Source organism: Uloborus diversus, chromosome 1 (assembly GCF_026930045.1).
Source record: "Uloborus diversus isolate 005 chromosome 1, Udiv.v.3.1, whole genome shotgun sequence".
Lineage (NCBI taxonomy): Eukaryota > Metazoa > Arthropoda > Arachnida > Araneae > Uloboridae > Uloborus > Uloborus diversus.
The window spans coordinates 116,846,282-116,870,877 of NC_072731.1; the positions used below are offsets into that span (position 1 = coordinate 116,846,282).

The window sequence follows — 24,596 nt, forward strand, 5'->3', positions numbered from 1 at the left end:
TAGGAAGAAGTCATACGAAACAATAGATTGCAATCAACGAATAATGTTTCAAATAAATAAAAGATTCAATATAAACACCGAGTGTAGATACAATAGCAAAGAATATTTTCATCATTAATATGTGAAAATAAATTGCATTTAACGAGTAATATACAATAGTACGTAGATAATACCGTAGTTTTGAAAGTTTGTGTTGATATTTTAACTGGAGATGGGAAAACAGATTACTTTAGGGGGGAAGGCAAGCGGAATCATCCACAGATTACTTCAAAAGCTTTAACCTTTTTTTGAGTATAACTGATCATTGATAGCTACTTGTATACTTCCGTGGGCAAGTAAAGGGCAGAAACTACGAATTTCTACTTTTTTTTTCGCATTTTGTTATCTATTGCACGTCAACAAAATTCTACAAGATTTCTCATTTTGAAAAAATATCACAAAAAAATCGCCTAATTAATTCAAAATTTTCAGTTTTGTTTGTATTGAATCCAAAACGTGATTCTTCAAATATCTCGAAAGCTTATTTCTGCCGATACCGCCGTTTACCTGTCCACGGCAGTCTGGTAAGTCAATGTTGAACTAGCAGTATGGCCGTAGTTGGATATTTGCAAGGACGCAAAAGTTAAGTTAGTATCATCGGTGATGTAAATGTTCAGAATTTGCGCAGTCGGATGTTATACACACACGCGCATATCAGGAGAAAATCAAACGTTTTAATAAACTAGCCGCCACAGCGGCAAGATCAGCCGCTTTCGGTGGCAAAAAAAGTAGAATCGTTTGTTCGTAGAAGTTGACTTTTTTTTTTTTAAGTCAATATCTCCGCTAATTAAAGTCGCACAAAAACGAAAGTTTCCTAAACATGAAGTCTGAGAAATTACGAATCTATCGATACCTTGTTCGATTGTCAATTCTCAGGCGTTCGGAAGAAGTTAGAGTGACATATGAGGCAGTGAGAAGCAAAGGGATGTAAGTGGACATTTTCAAGTTCTGAGTAAAACGCGTTTAAAGATGCCGTCCTAGGTAAGCTTTCATTGAATTTTTTTGCTAAATTATGCTGTAGAGCAAGACCTACCAGGACTACTAGTACTATTTCTTGGCCCGAAACAGAGGTGAGATTCCTCTACTATTTGTACTGGTTATCTACAAATTTTTAATTTTGCCACTTACATTCCTTTGTTTCACAATCGTCGCCTAAGAGCAACAGTAAGATATCCTAACGATATGTCTGGGATTAGATACCTTACTGTTGCTCTGAGGAGACAATATATAGATACATAAATACACTCGCTTTTTAATATGTAAGCTAATCTGTGGATTCATCTCCCTTCACACAAAAGAAAAAAGAAAAACAGAATTAATCTGTTTACTCAAGTAAAGTTAAAATAACAAAACATACACGAGTGCAAAAACGACGTAATTTGTTTTCAACTACAAACTGTTTACAACTTTTAATTAGCGGCCCAAATTAATTTTTCAAATGAGTTTTGGTTTAAGATGAAAACTATTAACATGGCATCCGCTTTGAAGAAACAGCATTGCGTCCCCTTCGAAATCAAATCCTGGCTCCTTGATTTACGAACAAATGAGCCTCGCAACCCAATTCGGCTCCGCGGAGCTTAGCCCTTGATGGATTATGAACAAGAGATTTTCCTATTATGAGTGATGACGGAAACCCAATTACTCGGCCGTATTTTTACATCTCGTTAGATAAAAGCTCATTAATTGGCAGGTCATTACGGGAATGATCGACAGGAGATGGGGGGATGACGTAATAAACGATTCTCTCTTTTGCAGTTCATCTGGAACGGGGGCCAAATTGCCACTGGATGCGGATGATGCAATTACGCAACAAGGAATTAGGCTGGAAAAAAGAATTAGCTTTTTTTTTCAATGGATAATAATTAAAACGAATGCCTCGTAATTCAGCAATGATTTTTTTCTGGAAGGATTCAATGTAGCAGAAGATAGAGTTATGTTTACCACCAAACTATGGAACTTGATGAGGAAGGAGTTTCAAAGAAAAAAAAGCTGGGGGAATGCACGACGTTGCAACGTGGTTGTATCAACGGGTATTTGTCGCCACAATTTAACGGTTTAGAAACAAAGCGTTAAGATGTCAAAAATAGGGCTTGAATAAATTGCGCCCAATGCAACTTTATTTCACATGTACACTACACACATTTTTCGTCAATACACTTTCGATTACTTTCGTAGTAGCTTCAAAAAAGTATTCATACTCGAATCCGCTCCTTAGCATGTTCCTTTTTCCCTAAACTCCCCAAAAGTAGATAAACATTGTAAAAGTCAAAGACTGGAAAAAAAACCTGAAAAATCTTTGGCTCCAGGAAAATATTTTAGGCTCCTAAAAACTATTTCTGTGAGTTTATAGGAAGATTCAATAAACATGCCTTCAGAAAAACTCCTGTTCTGAAAGAACTGATCGTAAAGGTACTTTTTGTAGTCGCATAATATTTGTCAGATCCTGGTCAAGGTCATAGTTCAACATATTAGAGCCATACTATAATGAAGCGCAATGTGCTTGGGGCTAAATGCCGCTTTTTCCTGTGTTTGATATGATGATGTAGCATGTTTTGCTTCTTGATTGTAGTTTCACATGGATTTAATAAGAAATCACTATTAACTAGTTACTAGTATGTTGTGGCCGTCACGAAACTTTTTTCTATATCTTTCTTATGAATTGCGATCCCTCCCCGTGCATTGAATCCCAACAAAAACAAAAGCAAAGCAAAGAATGAAAATTGAAAGTTATTTTAAAAGCCTTGCTTAAAATAATTACAAACATTTGTTTGTTAACAAACACAAGATGGCAACAGTTAAAAAGTTTAAATCATCGCAATTTTCTGGTCCTTTTCCAACAATTAAAATCACACGAAATAGGCAGAACAGTCTATTACGATTTATCTCCCTTATTGTTGAAATTATAAAGCTATTTTTATTCACACAAAAAAGTCACCCCCCTCCCCCCCCCATGGAGTGATTGACGACAAAATTGAACCAACGCCTGTTTACATATAGTTTTACATTTATTCCAAATTTCATCCAAAACGTAGCATTACTCCTTGAGATTTGGCACTCACAATGGCAAAAAAGATCGTTCGATTGCGCCACTCCCCTTTTAGCTGTTGACGCCAAAATAGAATCAGCTCTTATACCTTCTAATGGCTACTTGTCGATAAATTTTTGTTTGATTCCGTTCATAATTTCTTCAGATACAGCAGTCACAATTGACGACAAAAAACGTTCTATAGCTCAACCACATCTGAACTATTGACACCAAAATTGAATCAGCACCTGTACCTGTTAGGGGCAACATGTGGACCAAATTTTGTTTGATTCCGCCAGTTATTTCCTGGGGAATAGCAGGCACGCATAACTCAAAAAAGTACCATTGCTCCAACCCCCTTGGAGGAATTCGCGCCAAAAACCAATGGGCACAAATTCACAAAGGGTTCAATATGTGTACCAAATTTCGTTCGATTTCGTGCGGTAGTTTTTGCTGTAGAGCGGCCACAAAAAACTGGTCACATACACATACGTGACACACACACACACATATGGACGGACGGACACACACACACGCTCACAGACACTTTCCAAGAATGGTCGAAATGGACCCAGCACACCTCAAAACGTTCGAATCCGTCGAAATTCGAAAATTTGCACGAAACCAATACTTTCATTATATTTCATATAGAAGAAAGTAAAAATAATCAACCCCCCTTTGGAGCGATTGGCGACAAAATTGAACCAACGCCTGCTTACATATAAATTCATATTTATTCCAAATTTCATCTAGAACATGGCAGGAATTACTTCGTGAGATATGGCACTCGCAATGAAAAAGAAAGAACATTCGATTGCACCACCCCTTTTCAGCTATTGATGCCAAAATAAATACAGCTTTCGTACCTTATAAAGGTTACTTATCGATAAATATTTGTTTGCTTCCGTTCATTATTTCTTTTGAGATATATGAGTCACAAGTGACGACAAAAACGTTCGATAGCTCAGCCCCAGTTTGAATTATTGACACCAAAATTGAATCAACACCTGTACCTATCAGGGGCAACATATGGACCAAATTTGGTTTGATTCCGTAAGTTACTTCTTGGGGAATAGCAGGCAAGCATAACTCAAGAAACCTTCCATTAATTCATTCCCTTTGGAAGAATTCGCGCCAAAAACTAATGGGTACAAGTTCACATAGGTGCACATATGTGTTCTAAATTACGTTTGATTTCATGCGGTAGTTTTTGCTGTAGAGCAGCCACAAAAAAAAAGGTCACACACAAACAGAGCACACACACACAGACAGCCATTTTCCAAAAATGGTCAAAATAGACTCAGCACACCTCAAAACGTTCGAATCTGTCAACATTCGAAATTCGAAAATTTGCTCGAAACCAATACTTTCTTCTATATACTAGATATAGAAGAAAGTAAAAAGCAAAACACCCTACTTCACCACAGCAGAGATAGGAAAAAAGCGGCATTAGCCCCAAGATGGTGGACATGTCGCTATTTATTTAGCTGCGATCCAGGGCTTTTATTGAATTCACGTGGCACGCACGAGTCTCGAGTCACTGTGAATTCCTTTTCCACCGCGAAGGCCTTTCGATTTTCGGGACTAGGGTTTCCAATCTCGCGTCAATCTCAGTCCCGCGGGATTTCGGAATTGTAGAGAGCCAATCCCGTGAGATCCCGGAATCCCGCGGGATTGACTTTATTCTTCAAAAAGTTAAATTTTCATTTCAAATAGTAAAAGTTGTGCTTTTTAGGAAGGACTGCTTTTGTTACATAAATTAGTTTTATGTTACAATGTTAATATAATTTAAATACAAAATCACATCTCAATGAGCAATTATCGTTAGGTACGTAAAAGTGAGCTTTAAAAGAGTTCAATGCGTCTTAACAAAGCATTGCCCGTATGAAAAGGGAAAAGATTTTTGCGCAAAAAAGAATAGGATTGATGAAAACGCTGGATGTGGCTCAACTGCAGTCGGCTTTACTCAGATTAAATAATTTTGTACATTAAGCAAACGATCCTTATAAACTCATCACCTTCTAAAATCGATTTTTCTTTTCTTTTGGGTTATGTTTGGGGGGTTTTGCACAACATTTTCAAATTTCGGACAATAACGATGTCTGTTTGATTTGTGTATTGCTCCATCCAATTTAACTAGCCATGTTGCTTCAGTAATGTTGGTCATTGCATCAGGGCATTTGATTCATTTCAGCAGGGTGTAAACGCTAATTGGGTCGCAGTCTCAGTAAAAGGTTATGAATAACATCGCTAATTTTACCTATCACTTTAAAGAGACAATAAAAAAAAAATTGAGTAGCTTAATGAACTGCACAGTCATGCGATTGAGTCATCTTGTGTTTCATCCAAGATTTTGTCACCTCTTTTAGAGTCGTGCCGAGTATTAAAGATTGCTCAGCTAATTCCTCCAACATAATTTTTTAAAGGTGCCACCCACATTTATATTATTAGCTTCACAGTGACAAAGAAACCAGAAGGCACTTTCTAAAGATTAGAGAGCATAAATAAAAAATAATATCAGATTTTTCATTGCTTTCTTCTTCTTAAAACAATGTTGTGCACTTTTAGTAAGTTGAATATTTTGAGCACATTCATTAAGTTTACAGAAGCGTTCAAACATTATATTCAGGCTACTTCATCGGATTTTGCACTGCGTACTGCAGTTTCTTAAGTTCTTCTAAAGCCTAATTTTTACTTCCTTTTACAAAAAAGGAAATATTGTATTCGAAAAAAAAATTTCACTCAGAAATCGACCTTAATTTCCATTTTACTCGCCCTCGAATGAATATAGAGGTTTTTTTTTTTTCCGACTCGACCACACGTGGATAAGTAAAGAACGTACAGACACGCGAAATATCCATAATGACGATTCCCGAGTTAATTACAACGAATTTTCTCGTGACGTCTGTATGTACGTATGTGCGTATGTATGTCGCATAACTCAAGAACGGTAAGTCCTAGAACGTTGAAATTCGGTACGTAGACTCCTAGTGGGGTCTAGTTGTGCACCTCCCCTTTTGGTTGCATTCGGGTGTTTTTCAAGGCGTTTTTTGCCCCTTTTTGGGGGGAATCATTGTTAATTTCGATGTAAACTCAAGTGGCGTTATAATTTGGCGATATATTGCCAGTTTTTTGGTCGCCAAGTTTTGTAAACAACTTGGCAACAAATTTGGCATTTTTAAGCAATCACGATTGCTTGTTGCTTTCATTTGACTGTTTTGATGTCCTATGATTTTATTTTCCCACCAGCATCCTCTGCAGCATCACCGTCGAGCGGTTCCTCACGATGCTGCTCCTCTAGAGAAAGCCATCTCCGGGTTGCATCCATGTCCTACACACACGCGCATACATACACAACTACACACGCACATACACACACAAACAAACACATACACACACATACACAAACATATGCACACACAAACACATACACACACGCATAAATACAGACACCTACACATACACACAAAAACACACACACACAAAATCATAGACACACACATTCATGCCTGCACGCAGACACAAACACATATGCCTACACACACATACACATACTCCCACACACACATTCATGCACACAACTACCCACACACTTATGCCAGCACACAGACACAAACATACATGCCTATACACACATACACATACCCCCTACACACAAACACGCACGCCTACATACACACACTCGTGATTGCGAAACACATAATTTGAATTCAAGATGTCAAAATTCAATTTTTTTTTTTTTTTTTCAATTGGCCACTGTTTCAATTTGGCCACTGTTGATGCAATTTAGAAAGTAAACTATTGAATCACATTAAAATTGCCAGTAATGGGGAAATGTTATTAAATTGGAGTAAAAGGAAGTCATGTGATCAGCTCGTTTAGGTTTCAATATTTAGTGATGGTTTTCGAAAAGGTTTATATGTTTTGCGCATTTTCGTAATTGCTGAACGTATGAACACAGAAACCTCAAATGAGAATATCGATTCATTCTCCGAAAAATATGTACTCTATTTTCTACAATGATAAATCCACCGTTCATAATATGAGACAAAGTATATTTCTTGCTCTTCTTGCAGATATACAGGATGGTGATTAAAACTTCAGATGATACTTGTAAAAATATTCGTTTCATTAACCGCAAAAGTTGAAAACCTTTTGCATGGAAAATCTTTGCCAGATTAGAAATCCCGTGGGATTAATCCCGCTAAATATCGTGCGAGATCCCGCGGGATTCAGGATCAGGATTGGAAACCCTATTCGGGACGCAAGAAACACTATGTAGCTATATCAAATCGAAGCCCAAAAAGCTGTGTATACCAAATCTATTAAATTTGAAAATGACTCTAGGTAGCACGAGGTAGCTAAGAGCACGATGTTGCAGTGGTATTTCCATGCCTGAACCTAGGATGGCAGGAAATGGTATTTCCTGCCATGGGTTTGAAACCGATAATTTGAATATATTACACGGCAATATGTGATAGTTTTTGTCGTATCCATATCATATATAGATTAGTTTTGTATACCATGAGAAATTTCTATAAAACGAGCTGATGTGTGCATAATATGACTTCCTTTTACTCCAATTTAATGTCATTTTCTCATTATTGTCAGTTTAATAGGATTCAATAGTTTACTCTAAATATCACCAATAGTGGCCAAATTGAAACCAGATTTTAAAAAAAAAAAAAAAATCGCCAAATTTGTCGCCAAGTCGGCGACAAAACTTGGCGACCAAAGGACTGGCGATATATCGCCAAGTGTCCGCCAAATTATAACACCACTTGAGTTTACATCGAAATTAACACTGATTTCCCCCCAAAAAGGGGCAAAAGACCCCCTTTGGAGCATACGAATGCAACCAAAAAAGAAGGTGCACAGTTAGATCCCACTAGGTGTCTACGTACCAAATTTCAACTTTCTAGGACATTCCGTTCTTGAGTTATGCGACATACATACACACATACACACGTACATACAGACGTCACGAGAAAACTCGTAATTAACTCGGGGATCGTCAAAATGAATATTTCGGGTGTCTGTACGTTCCTAGGCACATATCCACGTGTGGTCGGGTTGGAAAAAAAACTCAACATTCATTTGGAGGTGAGCAAAATGGAAATTAAGGTCGATTTTTGGGTGAATTTTTTTTCGCGAATATAATACTTCCTTTTTTGTAAAAGGAAGTAAAAAGTGCACCGGAGCTAAAAAAAAAAAATCAGTATTCACAACGCTCGTCAAATTGTGAGACATTGTAATGGTATCCTATACAGTGTAGAGTAATTTCAGTTTATGTTCCCGTCATTCGGTGATACAAGTTTCTCAACAAAATAATGTTGGTATTTGAAGTCAAGAGGTAGGTGGTGCAAGTCATAAAGCGCTTCGAGCTCAAAATGAGTTTTAAAAACCGGAGCATATCTGCTGTGACCTCATAAACTTTTCAATTTTTATGAAAGTAGCCTTCATTTTAACCAAAGAATCCAACATAAAAGTCTTTGCTTAAGAACCAATTTTTCGTTTGCCAATTGGAGAATATAAAGAAACCTTTATTCATTTTCACTGATTCCCCTTAAGAAGCCTCTGAACTTCATCCATTGCGTAAAATCGGAGAAAATAGATTGTAAAAGGAAGAGTGCACTGTAGTAGTAATTATAGCAAAATAGGGTGAGAACGGAACTGGAGGAAAAGCAGAAACGCAGCGAGACTAATTTTTCCAGAATTTGTAATCCAATAATGAGCGTGTATAACAATAAGTACTTATAAATAATGTCGTTGCAAAAAGATAACAAGGGTCCTCTTTAGATATAGAATACCGTGTGGTAATTTTGGGTTTTAAGGAAATTATGATTCACCTCAAAGTTGAAGCTGTATTTACAAAGAAATATTTGAAAAGTAGTCATACTGCAAGAATGGGCTAAAAAGTTGAGATAAATCCAATTTGGAGAATGTTTCAAATGGCTTCTAATTGTACATAAGGAGAAAAGGATTCATATTTCATTAATCTATGTGAAACTCAAGAGGCCATTTTGAAAGTTCCTTTAAAAAATGCTTGATTCTTCGTGTTTTCGTATAACCTTAGTTGTAATATAGATATAGAATGTATCTTAATTCTATATGAGGTTTATACAGCAGGCGATGACTATTTACCTTGCATATAATAAATTATTAATAAAATCTACAGCGGCTGGTTAAACAATCTACATTGCCCTCAAAAGTTAAGGTGCAATCTGCTTTTAGCGTCTAATTTGCAAATGAATGAATATACAAACAGATAAAAACAGTATTGCACATAACCTTAATGTAAAAAAATTTTGCAAGAGAAAACGCAATCTTGACGGAAACGTCCTTACTTCCAGAAAACAGTTCATCAGTTCTATGTGGGAAAATTTCATCATTACAAAAAAAGGGTTCAGTGAGGAATGTTTCGACCAGTGACAGAAAAGACATTGGTGTGTGTGTGCCCCCTCTCCACCTCGCAAGATTTATACATACGTCCTTACCTTACACATACTACAAAAAATGTAATTATAATAGATACGAGAACAAAGTGGTGAACAGTTCGGGGTGCCATTGATATTATTATTCATTTTATTTTAAAACTAGCTGCGTTGCCCGGCTTTGCCCGGTCCACCTTGAAAATAAAAATTGTGTCAAGTGACGTATATTCAACAATCAGGCGTAAAAAATAAATTAAAAAAACATCATGATTTCCTTTCCAAACAATGACGACAGATATCAAAATACTTTTAAGAAATTAAATCCAGAAAGATAGATTTAAAAAGCGTAACCATGGAAACACAAAATAAAATAAGTTTAGGGAATTAAAATGCGAAAGAAAATGGTTCACAATTTGAATGGAATCGAGATTTCTTAAACTTGATTTAAAAAGGCTTGTAACTTTTTTTTCCTTTCGAGATAAAAGCTTATTTTTTCGATCATAGGTAGAGTTAGATCTGGAGTGAAAAGGTCGCTTTTTCTAATGGCGTCAAAAAGAAAGCTGTGGGACAATTCTTTCACTTTTTATTGATTTATTTAAGAAAGTAGTGTCTAAATTTCAGCTAAGCCTAAAAAAATTCGAGCTAAAAACGTAAAAAACTCCCATTGCAATTAAGTTGGAGCAATGGAACAAATTGCGTAGAACGCGGAAAATTCTTCCCTTTCCAACGATATATAATATTAGTATGTGCGAGTAATTTTTCACCCCCATATTCAGGAATTCATGTAAAAATTGGGCCTAAATTGGAATAAAAAAAGAACTATTCATCGAATTGTTTTCGAACTGGTCTGCAAACCTTCTCAGGACTTAAAGGAACAAACTGTGGAAATTTCAGCAAAATCGGCCGGGTAGTTCTCGAGTTTTGCGAGTTCAAACACACAGACGCTTTTTGGGGACTTCATTTTATACAATGTAGAGATAATAAAAGTTGTAATTTGGATGAAAAGGCCGGTATTTACAAAAGCAAACTTGAGATTGCTCCACGGTCTCGGGATTTTCCTTTTTGTGTGTGTGTGTGTGTGTGTGTGTGATTTTTTACCCCCCCCCCCCCCGTGACTTTTACTATTTCTTCCATCTTTTTCTTTTTTTTCCTCCCTACTCCTTTACCTCACAATCAGCCCAACTGCAACTCCGCGGCCCTCGTTTTTACTGTGAAATGATGATTGTTGAAGTTATTGAGCAATCACGATTGCTTATTGCTTTCATTTGACTGTTTTGATGTGCTATCATTTTATTTTCCCACCAGCACCTTCTGCAGCACCACCGTCGACCGGCTTCTCACGATGCTGTTCCTCTAGCGAAAACCGTCTCCAGGTTGCGTCAATAACCGACACTTACACGCATACAAACACGCACGTACACACACACACACACATACACACACATACATACACCTACACACATACACAAACACATACACACACATACAGACACCTACATATACACACACAACTACCCACACACTCATACCTGCATTCAGACACAAACACACATGCCTACACACATACACATACCCCCTACACACAAACACACATCCCCACACACACACGCCTACACACTTGTGATTGCGAAAAACATAATTTGAATTCCAGATGTCAAAATTGAAATTAATTTTTAATTTTTGTTTTGTTTTCACTCTAAAACTTTAATGCATTTATTTTGTTTTTGGCAGCGGGAATCAAAAGAAAATTCGGAGGGCTTTATTTTTTATCAGAAAGAAACATCTGTGCAGACTATTTTGACGAAAGTTATTTGTTTAAGAGGAATTTTAGTATTTATTTATTTTCAAAAGTTTTATTTTTGTTGTTATTATTTTTTATTTTTTTAATTTTTGGCAATGAGGGAAAAAATAAAGCTTAAGGTGCTTTATTTTTATCCCTCCCGTCCTCCCAAACAAAAAAAAAAAGAACATCGGACGTTTTTTCTTTTATAATAAAATGTTTTTCTTTTTTCTTTTGACGTGCTTTTTATTTTTACATATTTACGCCGCCCCACCATTAAAAAAAAAAAAACGGTTCAAGGATTTATTATTTTTTAAATTTATTTATTTTTTATTTTTATTTTTATTATTTTTTTAATGGAAAAACATGTATTAACTGCACTATGTGTAAAAGGTGCTACTACTTTACTTGCTGATTTATTTATTTTTTACGTATTTGTTTCATCGAATGAGAGGCGTATATTATGTTTTTAGAAATCAATATTAAGCCTTAGAAACTTATGCTTGACATTTTTAGCTAATCAAGAGAATCTTGATCGAGTGATAGAAAGTTGATGTTGGTATATGGGAAAATAGTCTCGTTTAGTTATAGACGGAACTTCTAGCTTTAATTGCGAATTATTTTTTTAATTAATTTTTTATGGCTAAATTTCAAATAAATATCATTAATATGGTTCCTTCAAGTGCTTCTTCCTCTCAGAGAAGAATTAATTAAATTAAATTTAACTCAAATGGGGTAAAAATGAACTACTTTTCAAATGGAACAATTATTTTGTAGACAGGCTAACGATCGCAAAAATTTAAAATTTTAACGAAATTTCATGTATAGTGTCTGGTGGGGTTCCAAATTACTTAAGAAAACGAAATGCTTTACAGATCGTGATTCGGGAAACCAAAATCTGATTGAAAGTGTGTATCTGTTCGAGCATAAACAATCTTGACCTTGAGTGGTTTCCACGGTAACTTCCTCTGCGAATTTATGTGGATAAAAAGGAAGAGAAAAGAAAATTGACTCGATCGTGCTTACCACCTGACCGGGTAGAGCGAACAAAATTCCTCTTCCCTCTGACTCCCCGCGTTGAACATCGAACAAAAGCTCCTTTTGTCGACCCTCCTCCTTCGAACAATGCTCTTTTTCTTTGACCCCTATGTGCACCCGCAGAAAATACCGAAATAATGTATGTACCATCAATGGAACGGGGAAACGGAAAGAAAGACTGGAATCGCTCAAAATTATGACTTTTTTTCCTTCCATTTGGAACATAAACGCATGATACTGAAACGTAAAATAAATATTCTCTATGAAAGATCGATAGATGTTCCGAATCGGATCACTTCGAATAGAATCCAATTCATATATATAATATATTCATCAAAATTACAATATTCTATATTTCCATCCAATCATAATTATTATGTAATTTTAAATCATAAGGCAATCAATGTTTTAATGTAATTTATTTCAGCATTTTTTTTTTTGCTAAATTGTGGTAATTATTATCAATCGTAATCATCTTTTAAATCCTTAACGAATCCCCGACGTAGAGTGGCTCCCAAAAGTCTTCGTACACCTACGACTTTCAACGAAATAGGCCCCAATCCATTGGTTAGAATTAATATTTCGGAATGGGTATTTAATTATAAGATCTATAATCAATTTTTAACAAAACTACATGAAAAATTTTAAAAATAAATTAAAGTTTAATTTTTTAAAAATCAAAAACCAAAAAGTGCCGGAAATTTTATCTCACAAAAGTCTTCGTACACTTTAAAAAAGGTCTATGTATTATTGAATAATCTAACTTTTGATTAAGTTATTAATTAGTAGAATATCCTACAGTATTTATAACACCTTTTAAACGTCTGGGAATAGATTTCTTTTTTTCTTTTTTTTTTTTTTTGCGTAATTTCTGAGTCAGTGTTCAACCACACTTAGAGTCTTGCTGTTTCCAGCTCTATTTTTCGTTTTAAAGCCCTATTTTCGTAATCTAGCCTCCGGATATCTCTAAATACGTTACATTAAGTTAAAATCTGGAGATTGAAGGGGTATTTTCCAAACTTTAGGACAATTTTCGAGGCACTAGGCGCAAACGTTGAAAACCGTGTGCTTCTTATCGCTATCTAGACAGAAAAACGAAGTTGTTTCCAATAACAAATTTTTGGCTAAGAGTTCAAAATTGGTGTTTAAAATATTTAAAGGAACAGCATGATTCATTATCTCATCAAAAAATTCCAAACTATCAAGTCCTGATGCTGATATGCATCCTCACACTAGAACACCTCCACCGTCCTGATTAACTGATCCAACTAAGTTCTTAAGACATTAGTTCCTAATTTTTTTCATCTACTTACAATTCTACAACAATTTAACCAAAAATGTTAAATTCATTTTTATCTGTAAGTAAGACATAATTCTAAAACGTTTTTAGCTTATTTATCATTGATTTTGCGGTGAAAAGCGTAAGCTTTCTGTTTTTTCGCGCGACCAAGAAAATTTCTGCGGGAAGAGGTCCCATTTAATCCAGCTAATCAGAGAACTTGGCAAACAATTTTAGGTGAAAATTAAATGTAAGATGTTTCATTTAACTCTGCAGAAATTTTTACAGCACTCATATGTTTATTTTTCATAAATTTTTTAACTTTAAATCTCTGATCACGTTTTGTCAACTTTGCCGGTTGACCTTTTCTTACCTTGTTTTCGGTCCGATTCTTTTCTTTAAAGCATTTTATCAAGCAATTTATTTTACAAACAAATAAATTAACTAATTTAGAGACATTTCAAACGAATTTACCGCTACTGTGGGAAAAAAATTCAAATTTTGAATGGTGTTCGCGGTTTTTTACGAATACTACCATTTTATAGTAATAAGCACAACATTAAGGAATAAATAAACAAAAAATTAAAGCCAAATGACTTATAAGGATCAACACAATGCAAAAATATTTTAAAAAAAACGGCATATAATAATTTTAATCATGAATTTATTCGAAAATATTTGAGTGTACGATGACTTTTGTGGCGTGTTATTTCTCTGTCTCTTCGTTTTCTGACCCATTTCAAAAAGAAGATCCGTCAATATTTTGAAAAAACCAATGGGTTGTATTTAGAATGACATAGGAATGATGTGAAAAAATATTGAACTTCATATTCGAATTCAGTTTCGAGTTATTTTGGTTTTACTAAAAAGTTTCAAAGTGTACGAACACTTTTGGGAGCCACTGTAGCTATTACTTTCAATATATTTCCTTGTATTTTAATTGTGAGCGTAATAATTCCGATTGTTGGAATTATCTTTTTATCTTTGTCACAGAATTTAAAACATTACGCAATTTAATTATCAAGAAGTTCCGTCCAGAACTAAACGAGCCTACTTTCCCCCATGTACCAACATTAACTTTCTAACATCCAATTAATATTCTCTAAATTAACTAAAACTGCAAATTATGTCAAATATACCTTTGTAACTGATTCAAGAAACAAATATGCCTGAAATAGATACGCAAAAAATAAATGAATGAACAAATACAGGGTGTCCCTGAATGAGCCGTGTACAAACTTGGTGTGGAGGTAGAGAACACGATAACAAGCAAGAATCATTTAGGACAGCAACATATAGTCGCAAACGCAATGCTGACGTGTTACATGCACACAAATGACAACGCAGCGATGGAGAAAAACTTGTCCAAGTAGCTCGCAATTGCGAAGGTCGGTACTTTGTGCATGTGTTACAGCTGCAGTCGCAACATTAAAACAAACCCTCCTAAAAACTGACAGCAAATTTTTAATATCTGCAATAATTTATCATTATTTTTTAGCTGTTTCTTATCTTTCAGTGTCCGGTTTCGAGTGCATGTAGCACGTCAGCATTACGTTTGCGACTAATGTTTCTAAGTGATTCTTGTTTGTTATCATGTTCTCTACCTGCTGTCGAAGTTTGTACACGGCATTAAGAGCAAGAATCTGAGAGAGTTTCACGCTTGTGATTCATACGATCTTAGATTCTCTCCAAACAATTACCAGTTATTACCTACCTTGTTAAAAACCTGAATCCTGAATTTTTTGTTCTGAAGCTGAGTTGTTCAGTTTTTATGGGCACCTAAAGGTCATCGCGCGTGAGCAAAAGTTGAGCGATTTATAAGACATGGAACTTGCTATGAGCCACAATTGTTGCCGAGAACAATTGGCCTCCATATTATTTTTATGTATGAAGGATAGAAGGTTCAAACTTTTCAAAATGAATGCTAAATTTGTGGCAAGTTATTGCCGCAAGGTCTGTGAAGGTCACAAAAAAGTGGCATTTTTGACGTTTTTTAGCATTTTTTAGGTCGAAAACCTGATTGCACCTTTCAGTTGCCAAGGCAAAAGTACTGTCGCTTGAAAGGTAAGTATGTGCACTTTGAAAAAATGCATAATTAACTGAGACAAGTTTAATGTGCTTTTAGTTACATTAGGCAGAAATAGCGAAAATGTCACATTTTACTGATATTCAAACTGTCATAACTCCTTGCGCGAACAACATATTGAAATAATTGTTTTGCCCTTATCATGCCCTCTATTAGTCTTACAAAAACAGTTAACTCCACTGAGGTGAAATGCTTTAAAATTTTTTAAAAACATAATAACTTTGCCTATTTTTGTCGTCATGGATTTTTCTTTCTTTGTACTAACATTTAGAGGATTAATAAGGCTTTTATTGCGCCGTAAAAATAGGCAGAATAATTTAAGCGAGAATGTCTACGATCTCTTGAAGGCAAAAATCGTTGTGACGTGGAAAAAATGGCAGTCAGATAATTTGATAGATGTTTTTGTTTGATTTGTCAGGCATTTTTAGGGGGGTATTGCTTTTTTTGAGGGGGGACTGGGGAGTCTTCACGAGATTTAAGGGGGTGCGCCCTTGATCTCAGGGGAGGGCACCCCTGTATGATAATATCCCTTTTCTGACTTTTCTTTATTGGCAGTGTTTCTATAAAAAGCAAAATGGTTGGGACTTCCAAGAAAAAACTATTTTGAATTAATTATTATTATTTAATTTATAACGGCACTAAAACTTGTGATGAAGAAGCTGGCACCCCAATAGACGTGTCATTTTTACTTAAATCAGGTGTTTTAAATTTAAGCAGAGACATTTTTTTTTTTTTTTTAAATACCGAAAAGACTTTAGAAACTTCTGTTAATTATTGATTTGCTTTGATAAATATAGTTATGACACATTCAATTAGTTATGACACAGTCATACGTTACTTAAGAACACTTCGGTTCATTGGCATTCATTATGTTCCTAACGTAAACGCTTCTGTTTGAGCTGAAAATCGTGGCTTCGTGAAAATCGCCAAACAATCGGAATTTTGATTATCTGAGTTGTGCTACTTCATCTAAGTGTGAGAAGATGTTCTGTAGCAGTAGTTAACGCGTCTGGTTTAGGAAGAAAAAGTCTAGCTACACATTGAAAGACAACTGAAAAAATCAAAAACTTAACTAAGAACCAAGGATAGTAAAATGTGCGAACACTAAAACGAAGGGTAACTTTCATTCCCTGAAAAAACTCAACTAACCCGTCATGAACGTCCAAGTAGAATACTTTTTTTGCTTCTTAGAAATTCTCTGCTACGACAGCTGCTTTGCGTAACTTGCCCGGCTACTTAACTGGTTACGAAGACTTCTGCTTTTGCTGCTTTGGAATGTTCAATAGAGGTAATAAAAAACTAAGTTGGTTCACGTAGGACATTCCCAAACAACTTAACTGGTTGAGATTAAAAATTAAAAAAAAAAAATCATTCTGGAAAACACTCAAGCAACAGTATAGACAGTTTATACGAGATTTTTTTTTTCTCAAAAGAGAAAATGAACTAAGATATCTGAATAAATTATAAAGATAACAGTAACATTAGATTTCGTTTTGTACGGAATAAATATTGGCAATTCGATTTTTAGCACCTAAAAGACAAATGAATGTACCTAACACCATGCTGATGACATTCAAATGGAAGTACCTCAAGTTAATGTATGCCAAAGATGCCTGGAATGCGCCATAATCACCTTCTGGACTGACTCCAGCAAATGAGCTACGGCTCAGTACAGCAGACACACATTTAAATGTCAACAACCAGAATGAAGTCCTCATTATTCCTGTCGCAGTAGAGTTCAATCCACTACTTTTTTTGTTCAAAGCTAAAACCGAATGAATGAATGAATGAATAAGTTTGATTTTGTCGTGTGGTAGTAGATTAAACCTCCTGTTGGAGCATTTGTCTTCTTATAGTTCTTGTATTTCATTTTAAACAGTTATTTCGATATTTCTGTGAATATTTTCAGACGTTGGAAAATGCTTTTAACAACCTGCAGTGGCTCAATACCGCCGGCGGCGAGTGAAAACTCATGATTTTGATGTTTTTACTCCTGGATGTTCTCAGGACATCCTCAAGACAGGATGTTCGGCCCTTTTCTACGTTTGTTTATTTCTGTTAAGTCTTTTCTCTATTTTCATATTTTTTCTTAAAACAATGTTTCAAAATTTTATTAATATTCTGAACATTTTCTTGTTGCTGATAAAATAATATTCTGTTGTTAACTAGACATGAAAACTGAAATATTTAGCTAGTAACCGCTGTCCATCCCTAGACATTTAGCTTAGTATCTACTTTTTTTATTAGTAGTAGCCATTTAACATAGGCATTTAATATTTACAAAATTTTAAGCACCATCTTTAAAACGATGCAAAAACTAGAGTATGCATAAAAGTTTTGACACATGAGATCTGTGCGACATTGATGTATAATAGATTTGCAGATCAATATAAAAATCGAAGTTAAAAAATGTTCTTTTCTTCAAAATGTTTATCTATAATTAATAATATTTTTTTTTTATTAAATGACAAAGTTAATGATTTAAGGAAATAATAAAATGTATGTTGCAATTCCATGCATCAGCAATGAATACTAAACAACAAAAATTAACTAAAAAACAAAACAAAAAAAAAAAAAAAAAGAAAGAAAGAAAAAATTATAATAAGTATTTTCTCAAATTTAGGGGAGAGGCAGGGGAGGGGAACTGACAGATACAAATATAAGTTAGCATTTCAAAACCTCCGACTACTTTTCTAATTATGCATTAAATTCATAAATCTTTGTTTTAAATGAATGAATCAACCTTTTTGAAATCTATAGTTTATTATTACCCTTTATAGCAGAAAATTACATTTATTTACAGTTTATGAACCCATTTAGCATAGTTTCTTTTCTAAGCATTCTGAAAGTAATTTTAATTAAAACAATTTTTTCGCCGATTATAAATAATCGGCAAAGTGTCCGATTATAGCCGATTACCACCAATTAATAGGTGCATCCCTTATGGGGACATACGTTGAGTAAAAACTATAAACTTGAGTTTAAAAAAAAAAAAAAAAATTTAAGCTATGAATCTTTTTTTTTTCTCTTTTATTTCAATTACAAAAATTCCTGTTTTTTAATAAGTGAAAATGTATGTCGAATAAAATATAAATAATGATAATTTCTCTCAATCTTATTATCATTTTCACTCTTAAAAGTTTCAGGATTTCAAAGATATAATTATTAGTAAAAACAAATCGAATTAAAAACATAAACAACTATCTTTTCTACTAACATAATCATTAGAGTGGTTCAAAAAAACTTTTTTTCAGCTAGAGTCCAGGACACCCCCCTATTTTTTTGGACGAACTAATAGTATTATGCTGTAAAAGTTGTAGCTTCTTACTCAAATTTTAAAAGGGTGCTCAGTGTCCCCTTAATTTAACATTAGCCGTAGTATAGAAAATGCCACAAGTTTAGAAACATTTAATTTCTTCAACTGTTATTTTCTAAATAATTATTTTATTACTATGTATATGCATATTACTAGTGTATATTATAATATGTAGTAGCATTGTTTTTTCAGTTCAATGTATTCTTTTAACCCCCTCCCCATACGTATGAAGTTTGGGGGAGAGGGTTGAGCACCTTCTTTCAGTTGAAATAGGAAACTAAAATTCTTCCAGTATATTACTATCCAAAAATCCAAAAATATTGAGGGGTGTCCCGTTGTCTAGGGGAAACTTTTTTTTTACGTGTATTTTTGAACCACCCTAATGATTATCTTTTCTTTCGCTTTGATGATGAAATTTCCAAAAAAAAAAGTGAGGCACTTAGTATTAAAAATAAAAACAAAAGATCATTTTCTTGTCACTTTTGACAGTGAGGTTTCGAAAAATATTGCATTTCCAACAGAGACTCGTCAAATCGAAAAACGTAAAAGGTTTCCATTAACATGATCATTTTATTTATTTCTTTGATGATAAGACTTCTAAACGCATTTATTTTTTTCATTGAAGCGTACCGAATTAAAATTGTAATCAATAGTCATCTCCATTAATATTTTTTTATTTCTGCATTCCTTTGACAGTAAGATCTTTTAAATGTTTCGCTGTTAATAAAAACATATGTCGAATAAAAAATCTTGATTATGGAAACCTCTATTAACATAAGTAGAAGAATGTGGGGCAAAGTGAAATGGTTAAGATGACTGAGCTTTTTCAAAATGAACAAATTAGAAATTTGTTTTCAAAATTACAGTACATAAAGAAAGAACATTGTATTTCATAATAAAACTTCCATTGAAAACTATTTCTTTTATTTTAGAGAGTAAAATTTTTCCTTCAAAAAAAAGTGGAGTTTTTTTTTTAATAATGGGGTAAAGTGAAAATGAAATATTTTCTTTTTCTTTTTATCGATTGTGAAAAATATTTTTGAACAAATTAATGAGCAAATAAAAGGATAATTGAATGCATGAAAAGAGAATAAAAATATGAAACTAATAAAAAAAATATTAATTAATTAATGCATGAGGGAAAATAAATGAGTGAACAAGCTGGTGAATGAATAAGAAAATAAGATAATTATAACTGAAGGAATGTAAATAAATTAGTTAATAAATGAATACGTAAGTGATTTAATAAATGATTGAATGAGAAACCGAAATTAACTAATTTCACTTTGCCCCATCCACTTTGTCCCACATGCACTTGACTAATGTCAAATGCATGACGGACAAAATAAAGGTGTGAAAAATATTAAAAATACAAATGAGCTAAATATTAACTAAATGAATATTGTACCGAATATTAGAATGTCCCAATTAATATTTAAAATGTTAATAGCAAGAACTTTATCATTTGGTAATATTAAAATAATTTTTGACTTGCAACAAAATATTACAATTCGAGTACCAATTTTTGAAAACTGATTGTATTATCATATGCTTTGATTTTCAGAGCTTTGCCCTGCTATTTCACTTTGCCCCATATTCCCCTAGTATTTTTTTCCCTCATTTTTTTTAAATATTTCCTAAAAACATCCTTTAATCATTTTTCCGAATAAAATATAAGTAATAAGTAACCATGATCATTATTTGTTTTTACCTCTATTTTTTTAAGCAATAAAATTTCTGAAAAGATTTTATCGCTAGAAAATGTCAAGTTAAAAAAATAAAAATAAAGTAATACATTAAGGAAGGAGTTTGTCGAATAAAAATAAAATGAGCACACAATCTCTCTTGTCAAGATCAAAATTATGTTTCATCTTTTCTCTCAAAAATAAATTGACATAATAAACCAATTTTTTTTCTCTAAAAAAGGACTTCCCCAGGTGAGGATCGAACTCACAACCTCGGCATCACTCACGAGCACTGACTTATAAGTACCGCGCGCTAACCAGTTGCGCCACTGGGGACAAGAACGTGGGAGCAAAAGAGCGTTGAAGTTCAGATAACCACCGAAGAACCTCGACCATTGATCGCGACGTAGGGATTTCTACTTATTAGAAGGAGGGATTTTTATGATCTCTCCCAGCAACAGGGATTTTCTTTCCCGACGCAGAAAGCCGAAAACTTAAAAGTTTCTGTATTCACTCGAGAACGTTCTTTCATGAAGAGACTTTCTTTCAAAATAAATAAATAAATAAATAAAAGTACAGAACTAAAGTTTCTGAATTCATACAAATAAGTTTGTGTGTGAATGACTTTCCCTTTCGTTAAGTGTTTATGATATGTAACTGTCTAAGATCACACGGGATAAATTTCTATACGTACTTCTTAACTTTCTCTGTCACAAAGATTCTAAACAGAATTTGGGGGTTTGTGAAAACTAACATTTTACATCAGTAATTTTTCTTTCATAAAGAAAATTTGGGTCAAAAAGTTTAAATTTCTCTATTCACTCAAAAACGAATTTTATTCCAAAATTCTTACTTTATTTTTTCATATTAAGAAACAATTACTAACATCAAACCTGGGGTGCCCAAGCATAAGCGAGTTCAAATTAAAATTAAACTAAAATATGACTATTTAATGAAAACTAGAAATTTACTAGTTATTTAAAAAAAGAAAATTTCCATTTTTAGTTAAGTCATAGTGTAGCTTTAGCTTCAAAATACTCACAATGCATAACTATTTATGTTGTTATTTTGTGTGGTGGAGGGATATATACGATGAAAATTACAATCATAATCTGTGTCACGAATGCTAAAAGGTTGAGAAACCCTAATACACATAAATATATCGTCGCACCTAGGGACTGCAATACCGGACAAAACATTCAATACCGGTATTCGGTATTTTTAAAATGTGATACCGGAATACCGGTAATAATACCGGTATTTGAAATTTCTCAAAAAAATTCTTGAAAGCATATCTTTTTGTTGCCACATTTCATAATTTTGTACAAAAATTGTATTATTTATGAAAACGTATTGGGAACAAACAAAAAATGAAAGAAGAAACGTCATAACAAAAAATCAATAATAGTAAAAAACATAATGCATCTATTGAATTATTGTCTCTAAGCCTGGAACTCATTTAGTGCTCAACTTTTCTACTGTTAATCATTACATACTCTTTCTGAATTCACGCAGGTCGGTGGTACTGTGAACAATGCGCGATACACCTTTTCTAATTGTCCAGAAGTCCTTCGTCTTCAAATAATTCGGTTTCTTGAGTAATATTTTTGAAAAATTCTTTTTGTGTGTACATTTGTTTTGCATTGTGTGTACTATTATTATAATTTTTGTTGTAGTAATTTCTTTAAGAGAGACGATTCTTTTCAATATTAATATCATTTTCTCTTGAGCAAGAGAGATTTGATATTTATTATTAGCCCTTTGGTTTGAAATTTACGATAGACTTGAATAAATTTGATCTTGATAATTTTTCTTATTCGTTTTCGCATTCTTTTCAAAATTATTTACAATTATATCTGAAAATATGTTTCAAATGATTATGCTTAACCTCTATGCAAATTTTGAAGCTACTATATATAATTTCTAAATATTATCTTGCCAAGTTTAAAGCGAGATATGACAATAAAACAGTGCTGGTGACAACACATTACCATTTGTTTTACTAACAAGAAAACGTTTTTGCCAATATTCAGTAAAGTTAAGAAAAATATTTAAAGAAAATATCATGAAGTATTACTGCAATTGATGGTTAGAATAAATTATTCATAAAACAAATGCATTCGAAATTACACTCGAAATTAACTCTCCAAAAGGGAAAGTGAGTGATCAGGAAAATCGAAAAAATAAAGCATGGTTTACAAAAATGCACAAAAATGCGATTGATTTCACTATCTAATTATGAAAATATCATTTTGCAATCCTTCCGCTACTTTTGTTTAATGATACTCTATTAGTTCGTGCTTTCGAAGCCAAATTTTTTCATCAATAGATTGATTTTGGTTATGTATCACAGAAAAGAAATGTAGGATAGACGGGGCACGTTTACGGGGATTTTTTTCAATGAATTCTCTAAGTTTTACGTTTTAACTTAGGAAATTTTAGACATTTCGGTTTTATGAAGCACTTAATGGAGTCAAAATTCGTATATTCAGTTGTTGCTCAGCTTGTGTTTACGGTTAAAAAAAATTTTTTTTGAGTCCAAGTCGGTTGCGTAAGCTTGCCCCGGACACGGGGCATGTTTACGTATATTTATTTTGACACATAACGTGGTTCTGTTAGTGTTTTGAACATAATGTCTTACCACCGCTAAAATGAAGCAAATTTAGTATAGACTGAATAGTGTACAAAGTTTAAGCTGAAGAAACATGTAAACAGTACTATATGATTGTTAAGTATATAAGATACGAATGTGTAACTTAATTAAAAATTAAATGGTAATTTTCAAAACTAAAGAGCCGGAAGAAGGTGCTCCGACCGACCTTCAACGCGTAAACGTGAATTTATTTTTAACGTTAAAAAAAATTAATAACATTTCACTTCATACAAATACAATTCTCAAAAAAGGAAAAAATTCTGCTAAATTTTTAAGTATTGTTTATTTACAATAAGCTTCAAAATGTTCAACACAAAATTTACTCAACTTCTGGTAGAAAACAGATTATTCTTTTTGCATGCCGGACCGAAGCTCGGCTAATGCTCAAAAACTTGTGAGAATATTTGCTAGAGAGTAGCACCAATCTGTTATGACTGTTGGCTCTCCAGTTCTAATTCGTTTTGAAAAAAGCGCACTGCGTAAACGTGCCCCTGTCTACCCTACATTTGAAATATAAGTAGATTAGTTAAATTGAAATTCTTTAATTTAAAGTATTTATTATTTTCAGCTAATTCCGAAAATACTGGTGTTTTATTTCAGCAAATACCGGTATTATGAATTTGCAAAATTTCTCGAAATACCAGTATTTAGTATACCGATACACCGGTATTGCAATCACTAGTCGCAGCAGCAGTAAGACATTTAATCCCAGGAATGACTGTTAAATATCCTACTGATGCTTTGAGAATGCGATATATCTACTACAGTTGTATTAAAAATATTAAATAACATAAACTTCAGTTTCTCTATTCAAAACAAAATAAGTTCCTCGGCAAATACTTTCGTCTGTATTTGCATGCAGATCATTATAAACATTCTGGAAGGTAAGTTTCTGGGTCATTCCGTGTCAAATCAACACACTTTTTGCAAAAATTTGACCTCACCATCTCAGATTTTAAGGAAATTTGGCACATAGGTAGCATCCATGTAGACTAAGAAAAATACCAAATTTCATTAAATTATATCAACGCATTTAGAAAATATGGCAATCCAAAGTTACCAAAAATCGACCAAAAAAGCATCACCTTGCCTTAGTATAAATTACTCCTCTCCCAGTTGCACTAGAGACATGAAATAAGTGTCATTTTGTAGCAATTCTTATGCTCTTTCTTGTGATATACAACAATGCATATGTTGTAATTGAAAATGTTTTTGAAAATTTCAAATTTAAATTTTAAATTTCAATTTAAAAAAACGCATT

General features: G+C 33.5%; 1 protein-coding gene and 1 non-coding gene across 2 annotated transcripts in view; both read right to left on the bottom strand.

The window, feature by feature from the left end:
• The window catches only part of LOC129231666 (protein Wnt-5b-like), a 186,275-nt gene that overhangs the window by 92,933 nt on the left and 68,746 nt on the right, over positions 1 to 24,596 (bottom strand). The window lies entirely within an intron of this gene.
• On the bottom strand, positions 20,927 to 21,018 carry Trnai-uau (transfer RNA isoleucine (anticodon UAU)). The gene is given in 2 exon segments: positions 20,927 to 20,962; positions 20,981 to 21,018. It is a non-coding gene; the product is annotated as a tRNA-Ile (tRNA).